The sequence below is a fragment of the Tiliqua scincoides genome, chromosome 3 (assembly GCF_035046505.1).
Source record: "Tiliqua scincoides isolate rTilSci1 chromosome 3, rTilSci1.hap2, whole genome shotgun sequence".
NCBI lineage: Eukaryota > Metazoa > Chordata > Lepidosauria > Squamata > Scincidae > Tiliqua > Tiliqua scincoides.
The window spans coordinates 140,934,346-140,944,124 of record NC_089823.1 but is presented as its reverse complement, the minus strand read 5'-3'; the positions used below and the strand labels follow the sequence as shown (position 1 = coordinate 140,944,124).

Sequence of the window (9,779 nt, the reverse complement as noted above, 5' to 3'; positions counted from 1 at the left end):
GACTTTTGTGTCCATGAAGTCCAGTTCAGGCATTTTTCATCAGCCTGCTGCTTGTACTTTTCTCTACCTCCTTTTCCCTGTACTATTGAATTCCATTTACTTTTGGGTTTTTGTAAACAGGTTTTATTTTACTCCTTGCCTGCCTAGTGCATGTTCATGAGTAATTTAGTGGGTTGTCACATCTGATTGCTCATGGGTGCTACTGTGATTTTGTGACAAAAACCATAGAGTTCTGTGCTTTCCTGGGGGCAATTTTTTCCCAGACAGCTGCCCCCCCCCCACTGCCTGGTTTCCTTAGGCCAGGGGGCACAGAACACAAACCATTAGGCATTACTCCCTTTGGTCATCCTCCAGCTTAAATTTAAAATTTAAAAAAGAAATCAGAATGAGGTAGTAGACTGAAGTAGTAATTCTGGACTCAACCAATTCATATTGCAGGGTGGGTGAATTAGCTCTTTTGGATGTTCCTTACATTTAGAAGATCCCCTGTAATTACGATTATATACTGACAGAAGCAAAATCAAACCAGGGTCTTCCAGACTCATAGCTCTCTCTCTCTTTGCTACAGAAGCTCTCACATATAACACAAGTGACAGGTTGGAGAATACTATCAGTGCTGTCAGTGAAAAACAAAGATGCAACCGGCTGTGCTGATTCATGCACATCTGTGGGAAACTGTAAAGAACACATTCACTCCTAATTGTCCCAGTTCTAGATTTCAGATCAAAAAGGCTTCCCAATGGGAAACATGTTGCAACTTTAAGTCAACTGCAGATCATAAAGCACTTCTGTAGTCCTCAGAGACTTGTAGCACACTTTCCCACTGGGAAAATGCCGTGGTTTTAAGCCAATAACAGATCATAGCATGCATCCATGTCTCCCTGAAGAGCTTATATTTTGTAGGGATTTGAGAGACATGATGCAGCTTTAAGTCAATCAATTTTGTGTAAGTGCTTAATGCATCCTGTCATGGCTTTTAAAAAAGAAAATCTGTCATGCATATGCAATGATAATAGCAATGATAATAATTTGTATCTATGTTCAGTTTCTGTGTAATGGGTTGAGTATTAGTACTCAAGGGATATTGAAAATATCCATGGAAATAAAGAGGCTGGCATTGTGCATCTCTAATTCCATCTGTGAGAATTAAGGGCCCAATCCTATCCAATTTTCCAGCACCAGTGTGGCTGCAATGCAGTCATGAGGTAAGGCTGTGGTTTTCAAACTCTCCTGGAGTTTGAAACCCACAGTAAGTCCTTGTGGAGGCAGGTGGGAGGCAGCGGGGGCAGGGGGAAGGCAGCGACATGACCCCCAGAATCATGCCACTCGGGGGCTGCGCGATTGCTCCACTTTCACTTCTGCTCACCTGGGGAGCCCTGCAGACCCCTGCACAAGGCTCCCCACATGCTGGGAAGGTTGCTGCAGGGACTGGTGAGTGCACCCCAGTCCCTGCAGCCCATTAGAAGTTAAAGTGGAGCAATCACACTCCACTTGCAGTTTTGTGGAGTTGGGGCGTGATTGCCCCACTTTCACTTCTATAGCTTCGAGGAGCTCTGCAGAAGGTCGCGCAGGGCTCCCCGCACCCTCAGGAGGCTGCAGGAGGCTCTGGCAAGTGCAGCCAAGCCCCTGCAGCCCCCTGAGCGGCGCAATCCTGGGGATCCTGGGGATCGTGCCACTGTCTCCTCCCTGCCGCCTCGCTACCCCCACCCCTTAAGGGAAAAGAGGCCAGGGCCCTCAGGCTGGGGCGTCATGACACCCCAGTCTGAAAACCTCTGAGGTAAGGGAACAAATGTTCCCATATGTTAAGGAGGCGGTCTGTGACTGCCTCCCTGCCACAGTATGCAATGCACGTCCCATTGGCACAGCAGCATTGGCACTGAAAAATTGGATAGAATTTGGCCCGAAATCCTCTGCTGAGTCATTTCCTGAAGAATGCACTCACTAATAGAATGTTCAATCAATACTGCAAGTTACATTGTTACTAATTTGTACAATACAGGGGCCAAATGGCCCAGTGACAGGTTCCATCTTATGCTCCTTATTTCTGGTGGATTCCTGTTTTGTTTCCTATGTTGAGATGCATTTCTTATAATGTAATAGATACCATTTTAGAGGAGGAATCGGTGTCGCTTCTATAGCTCTTATATAGCCTTGTATCAGCGTACATTATTGTTTTTCAGTAATTCTCTTGGTTTTCCTTTCAGCCTTGGATTACATATACACTTTATCACGATTTCCTTGATTGCTCTCCTGCCTTCCTGTTATTTTTATACACGCATGGCCCTGACATGTGTCAGCATACAGTTACCACTTCGACTAGCAGTAGGCTAATTACAGAAAATAGATCTTGTGGTGTAAAAATAGCACATAAAAACAAAGGAGATCACTTATGTTGCTGTCCTTCCTTGATTCATAAAAAGATTATTGTTAACAATGGACTTTTTTTTGCTTCATGCAGCTATAATTGTGAAAGTTTTAACTGGGCATCAAGAATGCCATTTGTTGCATTTTATTGGCTTCTCTTTCAAATGAGTCACAAACTTTCTGTTTATAAGCAGATTGGGGGCAGGACAGGAGACCAAAGAGATTACAATGGGAGGGGCAACATTCACAATAAAGTTCAAAGGACAGTCTTGTTTAAGGGCGGTTCTTTTTTAAATCTTTCATAATCATAATAGTAATGTTAGCAACATGTTCACAGTGGTTCAGATGGTCAGTCCTCTGTTATAGAACTCATGGAGTATGTATAGCTAGTCTGTTGGTTCATTTAAATGTCTGCAACCATTGTCATTCACTGTATTGGACTGCTGAGCTGACCAGAGATGTCAGTTCTTGTGAGGCGTGATTACATGCAGCCTGAAACACAGCATATGAATCTAATTGAGATGGAACAAAACCAATTGTAACTTTGTAACAGGCTTTCTTGTAACATTAAGGTCAGCCTTGCTCTGCTAGGAAGGGCCAGAGGGAGAGGGTCTTGGTGGCAAACACACACACCAGATCCACTCCTTCATTTTTTGACACACCCTACCCCCTCTCTCTTGTGCCAGCTAAATAGCTGGCATGGGTCCAAGGAGACCCATAGACCACCAAAGGCTTTTATGTACCTCTTGCAGGCTTCCTGATCACCCATCCCCCCATTGTTGGATGTAGTGCACTCTCCACCAACATCAGGGTAGCATAGGGCAGCTATTTGGTAATATGCTGGGGTTGGAATTCCTTTGTTCAAGATTTTATACAGGAATTAAAAGAATATTTAGTAGTAAAAGCAGTAGAAGAAGAGGAAACTAAATAACGTGTGAAAATTTGTTAATGTAACATGATGCTGTATTCTGATTAGCACAATAGAAATAAAGTTGTGGAGCTGTAGTGTTGCAATGAAAAGTGAGTCAACTATTGCTTTAATTAGCATCTATTAAGGGTATCTTTAATAAGCATCTATTAATTGGGCAAGAGGCACTTTTTCAAGTGGGCGCTCCTCTTTTTAGCAGGGGGAGAGTAACTGGCCCACCTCACCCCAGCAGTGTCTGTTCTAGTGGCTGTCTGCTGGTGTTCTTTTGCATCTTTTTAGATTGTGAGCCCTTTTGGGACAGGGAGCCATTAGTTGTTTGATTTTTCTCTGTAAACCGCTTTGTGAACTTTTAGTTGAAAAGCGGTATAAAAATACTGTTGTTGTTGCTGTTGTTATCTGTTATTAAGTTTCAGATGTATCATGTTCAATCATCCCATATTAGTCCATTTAGGGCCGGTCCCATCCTCTACCTTCCCCAGGCAACGTAGCCATTCCAAGGCATGTGTTGCATCCAGCTGGTCGCCCCCTTGCTGGATGCAGTGCACTCCCAATAAGCCCTGGGGTTGCCTATGCGTCTCCTCAGACTTATGCCACCACTTTTGGTAGCGTATGTCCAAGGAGAGGAAAGGGACAGGGAGCTCCTCCACAGAGGGAATAGGATATGGCACACGCTATTGCCCCCAGATCCACCCTCTCCTGCCACCTCTCAGCCCTGTTCCTCCCCCCTCCACTCATTTTTGTCCCCAGTCTACCCCCTCCCTGCCCACCCCCACCTGCTTTACCTGGTTCATTAGGTTCAACAAGTTCCAATAGCAAAGCTGCGGTGCTGCCTCCTCATGTGGCAGCACTTGCAGAATGGTAGTTAGCAGAGCACCGCATGCTTCATTAGTAGTCATTTTAGAACAGCAGAAGCCAGTTCCGCTGTGGTAATGGCCTACACACAGCAGCCCAATCCACCATAGGATTGGGATGTAAGGTTGCAATCCCATATACATTTACTTGGGAGTAAGTTCCACTGAACTCAGTGGGGCTTACTTCTGAGTAGACATGCATAGAATTGCACTGTTGATCACATGGCACATCTCCCAAGTGGAACAGGAGACATCCACATTGAAAACCGACACACAGACACACCATGGTCTGCAGCAACTGTTACCCTGCACATGCCCAATCTCATCTGATCTTGGAAGCTAAGCAGGGTCAGGCCTAGTTAGTACTTGGATGGGAGACCGCCTGGGAATACTGGGTGCTGTAGGCTTATACCATAGTCTTTCGAGACTGAAGGTTGCCAACCATTTCAGTTTGTAGTTCTGCAATGTAAAATCATTCTGGTTCACAATTGTAATATATATTTATGTTTGAAATTGTGATGTGTAAATTGTTAATGTTGGGTCAATATTACAGCACAATCCTAGGCACGTTTACTTCGGTCTCATTGTATTCACTGGGGCTGACTCCTAGGTAAGTGTGTATGGGATTGCTGCTTTAGACTGGCTTGCCACACATCACCAGTTACTCAATACTTTCAACAGGCCCTGAACTTCAAAACCCAAGAAGTTCTTGTTCCATTTTAAACCCCACATCAATAAAATCTAAATGCTGGTCTGGAGGTAACTTTAAGAAACTGATTTTCTTTTTACTACTATCAATGTTGTTGCCAGCCAAATCTTGCTATATTAAAGCTCTCAGCTGTGCATCTTAGAACACGGTCCAACTTCTTTTGACTTCTATGAGATTATGCTTTTACACACCTGGCTTTTATAACTCAGGGTTGGATGTAATGAAGCTTTGTAGCAAAGTCAGCAATACTATAATAATCATAGCACTTACCAGAACACTGCTTCCAACGGGCTTGTGAATATTTGGTCACTGCACTGTTTAATATTCTGAAGGGATCCACATTTGTTCTAGGGGGAGTATCAGTTTACGTAAATATTCCAAGAGTCAGGTGGCACATTTAGTGGAAGGCAAAGAAAAAAAAAAAAAAAAGAGGCACTGACAAAATAGTTGAAATGGAAAATTAAACTTCAGCTAGGCTTCTTGGTGTGAAGCTAATAGCAGGTCCAATGCATGTTCTGAGGAAGACAAAAATGCTGGCCAATTTGAATTTGCTCACACAGGACCACCTCTGCAGGGGAAATAGTTGGCCTTAGGGGATACTTTACAAGGACACCTTGGTTAAGTTTATCTCAACTGCCAGTTTCCCACTTACTAGACAAAGTAGCTGTTTTATAGCATTCCACTCTGCCTGAGAGACACACCAGGCTTTAATTAAAAGTGAATTCCTAAAAGCACTGAGTTTCAAGTACATCATTCAATTTCTGTCTCTTTCACAGGAAAATCAAACAGATTCAGAAGCAGCACTCTCCTCCTCCCAGATGAATCTTTTTAAGATACACTTTTTCCAATCACGCAGAAGTGAATTAGAGTGAAGGATCTTTCTTTGCAATGAGTTCCTTTTGAAATGAAATATCATCACTGAGTATCCTCACTGAGTGGGTATCTTCAAAAATCTGCAGCAGGTCAGGAATTCTACGTGAGCAGCAGAATCCTACACATATTTACATAAAAAGACCCACTGAATGTAACGGGATTTAATCCGTAATAAATGGGTTTAGGGCTGCAGCCATAAGCATTCAAGGCACATACATAACCAAATATTTGAGATGTAGTTATGTGGTGTTCCCAGTGGTGTCTTGGATGGAATGTTGGAGTGATTTTTACCTGCTTAGCACCTGTGTTGCTGCTGCTGCAGCAGCAGCTCCAATGCTTCCAAAACTTTCATTAGTGAGCCTATTTAGAGGCAGATCAGCAATATCCACAGACAAATTGTTCATACAGGACTTTACAGGCAATGGCCCAATTAAAGTTCAAAGCAACTTAAAAGAGCCTGAAGTGTGTAAAGGCCCAGTTCTATCTATGAGACATGCTGGTGCACTGCTGTGTACAATGGGAATGACAGCCCTTCCAGTACAGAAGTCCCCCCTGCTGACGGATGCGTCATGGATGCCTGTGCAATGGTAGAAAAATGCCACTTCTGGGCAACTCAAACATACCTTGGATACCAGCACAACTCCTCCAGTAGAGAGACCACAGGGCGGAGGAGACGAGGCATGACATGGGAGGGATGTGAAGTTGACAGACACCAGATCCTTACAGCCCAATCTTAACTAATCTTCTAGCTCTGATCCAGCCATGCTAGTGGGGTGCACTCTGCATCCTGCAGTGGACGGGCAGCAATGGAGGCCCCCTCAAGGTAGGGAATGTTTGTTCTCTTACCTTCAGGCTGCATTTTGGCTGCCTCACCACTTGGAAGTTGGTTAGAATTGGGCTGTTACACCCCTTTGGGAGATGAGCATAATCTTGATGCTGGCAAAACGCTACACCAACATCAGAACTGGCATAGGTAGAAGAATCCCACAGGGAACAATGGAGAAGGGGAAAACAGCAGAAAAGTGCAACTCCTATCATCCTCTTGCCCTGTCAACTCCCCCACAATGGAGCTGTGGATGTTTGGCAGCCAATCACAGCACACTAACTGCAGTATATAAGCCCCTTCCAGGGAGACCATATCTCAGGTCACAAGGCGCACAGCTTACGACCATTTTCCTCTGGCTCCATGTTGTGTCCACCCTGAGCATGTACCAGAAATCCTGGTGATGGAAGTTTGGGGGAAAGGCACTTCATGCACAAAGGGAGCACAAACAGCCTGCTGTTTATTAACAATCTGTCAACTTGTTTACACTTCTCTTATCAGAACTCTCACTGCAGGAGACCCCCACCCTCAAAGAAAATAACCACAAACCCTTCAAAGGACCCTCCACCCACCACCTCCATCAGGAAGAGCAAAGACAACAAACCCTAGAAAGCAGGGTTTCTCAAACTTGGAGGGAGCTTTACTCCCTCAGTAAGTTCTTATGTGGGAGGGGCTAGGGCAGCAACGCGATCCCCAGGATCGTGTTGCAAAGGGGGGTGAGGGGTGCTTGTGCCTTACTTTGCATGATGCTGGGCTGCAGCAGGCTGCAGGAGGTGCAGGCAGCCCTTCATAGTGCTCCCCGATGCTTGCAACCTGCAAAAGAAGCGGGCGCAAAGCACCTCCTGCAAAACAGAACACGATCCTGGGGATCCTGTGGATTGCGTCACTGCCTCCCTCCCCTTCCCCCGCCCCTTAAAGAGATGGGGGAAGTGTTACAAGAACTGGTAGGTAGCAACCCACCAGTTTGAGAACCACTGCTATAAAGTAAACAAGGGGTAAAGGGAGCCCAGGCTGCCTTGCACCGAAGCATCACTGATACAGTCCAATAAAAATGGTGACTGCACCACATCACTATGTTAGCAAATAGGCATCGCTCCCCTCGGTCCTCGCTGTCAGAACACTATGTGCACACAGACACAGACCACACCATGTCATTCATTCTGTGTTACTGCTTGCTCCTCAGGAAATTGCATGATATTTGAGAAACTGGCATAAAAGAAAAAGAAGGATATATTATTTGTTGTTAACTGAGCCCCAATCAGGAGCTGATCTCATCTTTCCATTAAGGACACTCTTAAACCTTGCAACTTTCCTTCAGTAAAGAGGAGGTAATGGTCGCGCTGTCCAGGGAGCAAAAGAAAGAATGACTGATTTTTAAAAATTGCAACAGTTCTGTTCAAGTCCCATGGAGAAAATGGACTTAATTCCCTCCTGCTTTTTCTCACTCTCCTTTGCTCTTGGGCACACATGCATGCCAGTTAACAATGATCCCCCAAATTAGGGCTTTTCAAACTGGGCATCGTGATGCCCCAGTCTGAGGGTCCTGGCCTCTGCCCCCTTAAGGGGTGGGGGCAGCGAGGAGGCAGAGAGGAGGCAGCAACACAATCCCCAGGATCGCGTCACTCAGGGGGCTGCAGGGACTTGGCTGTACTTACCAGAGCCTCCTGCAGCCTCCCAGGGGTGCGGGGAGCCCTGCGCGACTGTCTGAAGGGCTCCCCGAAGCTTTAGAACTGAAAGTGGAGCAATCGTGCCCTGCCTCTGCAAAACCAGAAGTGGAGCACGATCGCTCCACTTTCACTTCTAAATCTTCGGGGAGCCCTGCAGACAGTCGCGCAGGCCTCCCCACACCCCCAGGAGGCTGCAGGAAGATCTGGTAAGTACAGCCAAGCCCCTGCAGCCCCCTGAGCGGCACGATCCTGGGGATCACATCACTGCCTTCCCCCAACCCTGCAAGGACTTAGAGTGGTTCAAACTCTCCCCTAAATTCATCAATTACCCCAAAGATATTGATCCACTGATAATTTTCAGGTGCTGAGCTGATCTCTCTTGAGGCTGCAATTCATAAACCAATTGTTCCATAGCAATATTAGTTCAGTGCAGGGATTTGGTGTTACCTAGGCCTGCAATGCTAGACACACTTTAATTTATATATCTATATAATTTAATTTAAGGGAGAACATTTCAGAGGGAAAACAAAAACAGTAACTGCATTTAAAAGAAACCACTTTATGCCAATTTGGTTTTACTACAGCTCTAATAATAACGGTACTTTACACTGGGGCTTTTGGAGGAGGGAAACAGTTTTTGCCACACCATAATAAGCTAAAAATAAACAGAGGCAAAGTGGAAGGAGTAACAGAGGAGAGCATCCAGAGTTACCCTTCCTCAAGGCAGGCAACTCTGGGTGCTACTGAGAGTTTATTAAATTGTCCTTACGTAAGCAACAGTCATTTGACTTCGGGAGCTTCCCAGAGTCTGATCAGATAAGCTCAGGCAAAATACAAGGCCCTTGTTCAGGACAGGGATTTCTACCTTTGGCACACATAGGTAGTACATTAGTCATCTAAGTATTAAATTACACCAGTAATCAGTATGTAGAACCAGTGAGCTGGTCTGAGGCGTGGATCCCAAGAGCCTCTCAGGCATACTTGCCATACCCAGCGGAATTAATGGCATCTTCCTTTTTGAACAATGGGTCCTCCTGCCATATTGCAAACGGCTTTTCAAACGCTCCTGAAAGTCTGAATAGCAATTTGTGGCATGACATAAGGATTAGCCACTCAAAGGGAAGATTCTACAGGGTATGTTCAAGCAGCTCTTTGGATACAAGCCTTGTGGCCCAATCGTACCTAAATCCCCATGCAGCAATGCAGCAGTGCTGGCACCGCTATCACTGTATCCCATGGGGGCTGAAGATCTCCTCAGGGTAGACCCCAGCAGACACAATAGTGTCAACTCAGACCTGCACCAGTGATATAGCTGGAGTAGGTCTGCATTGATCCATGCAAACAGATCAGGCCCAGGAGGGGCATTTGGATACAGCATACACCGGCGCTGCCAATCTTGCCCCCCTCCCAGGCCTGATCTGCTCATCCCCTGCCCCATATCCTCCCCATTCCACCCCTCCCCACCGTCCCCCACCCCTGTGCTGGACTTACTTGTTTCGGAGGGCATCCTGACATTGCATGGTAGGCTCTGATCTTCCCGCCTATACTCCTGGGCCTTGTGCTG

General features: G+C 45.8%; 1 pseudogene; it reads left to right on the top strand.

Annotated features, from left to right (window-relative positions):
- Positions 1 to 4,430: 4,430 nt before the first annotated feature.
- On the top strand, positions 4,431 to 4,550 carry LOC136647156 (5S ribosomal RNA; annotated as a pseudogene).
- Positions 4,551 to 9,779: the final 5,229 nt, after the last annotated feature.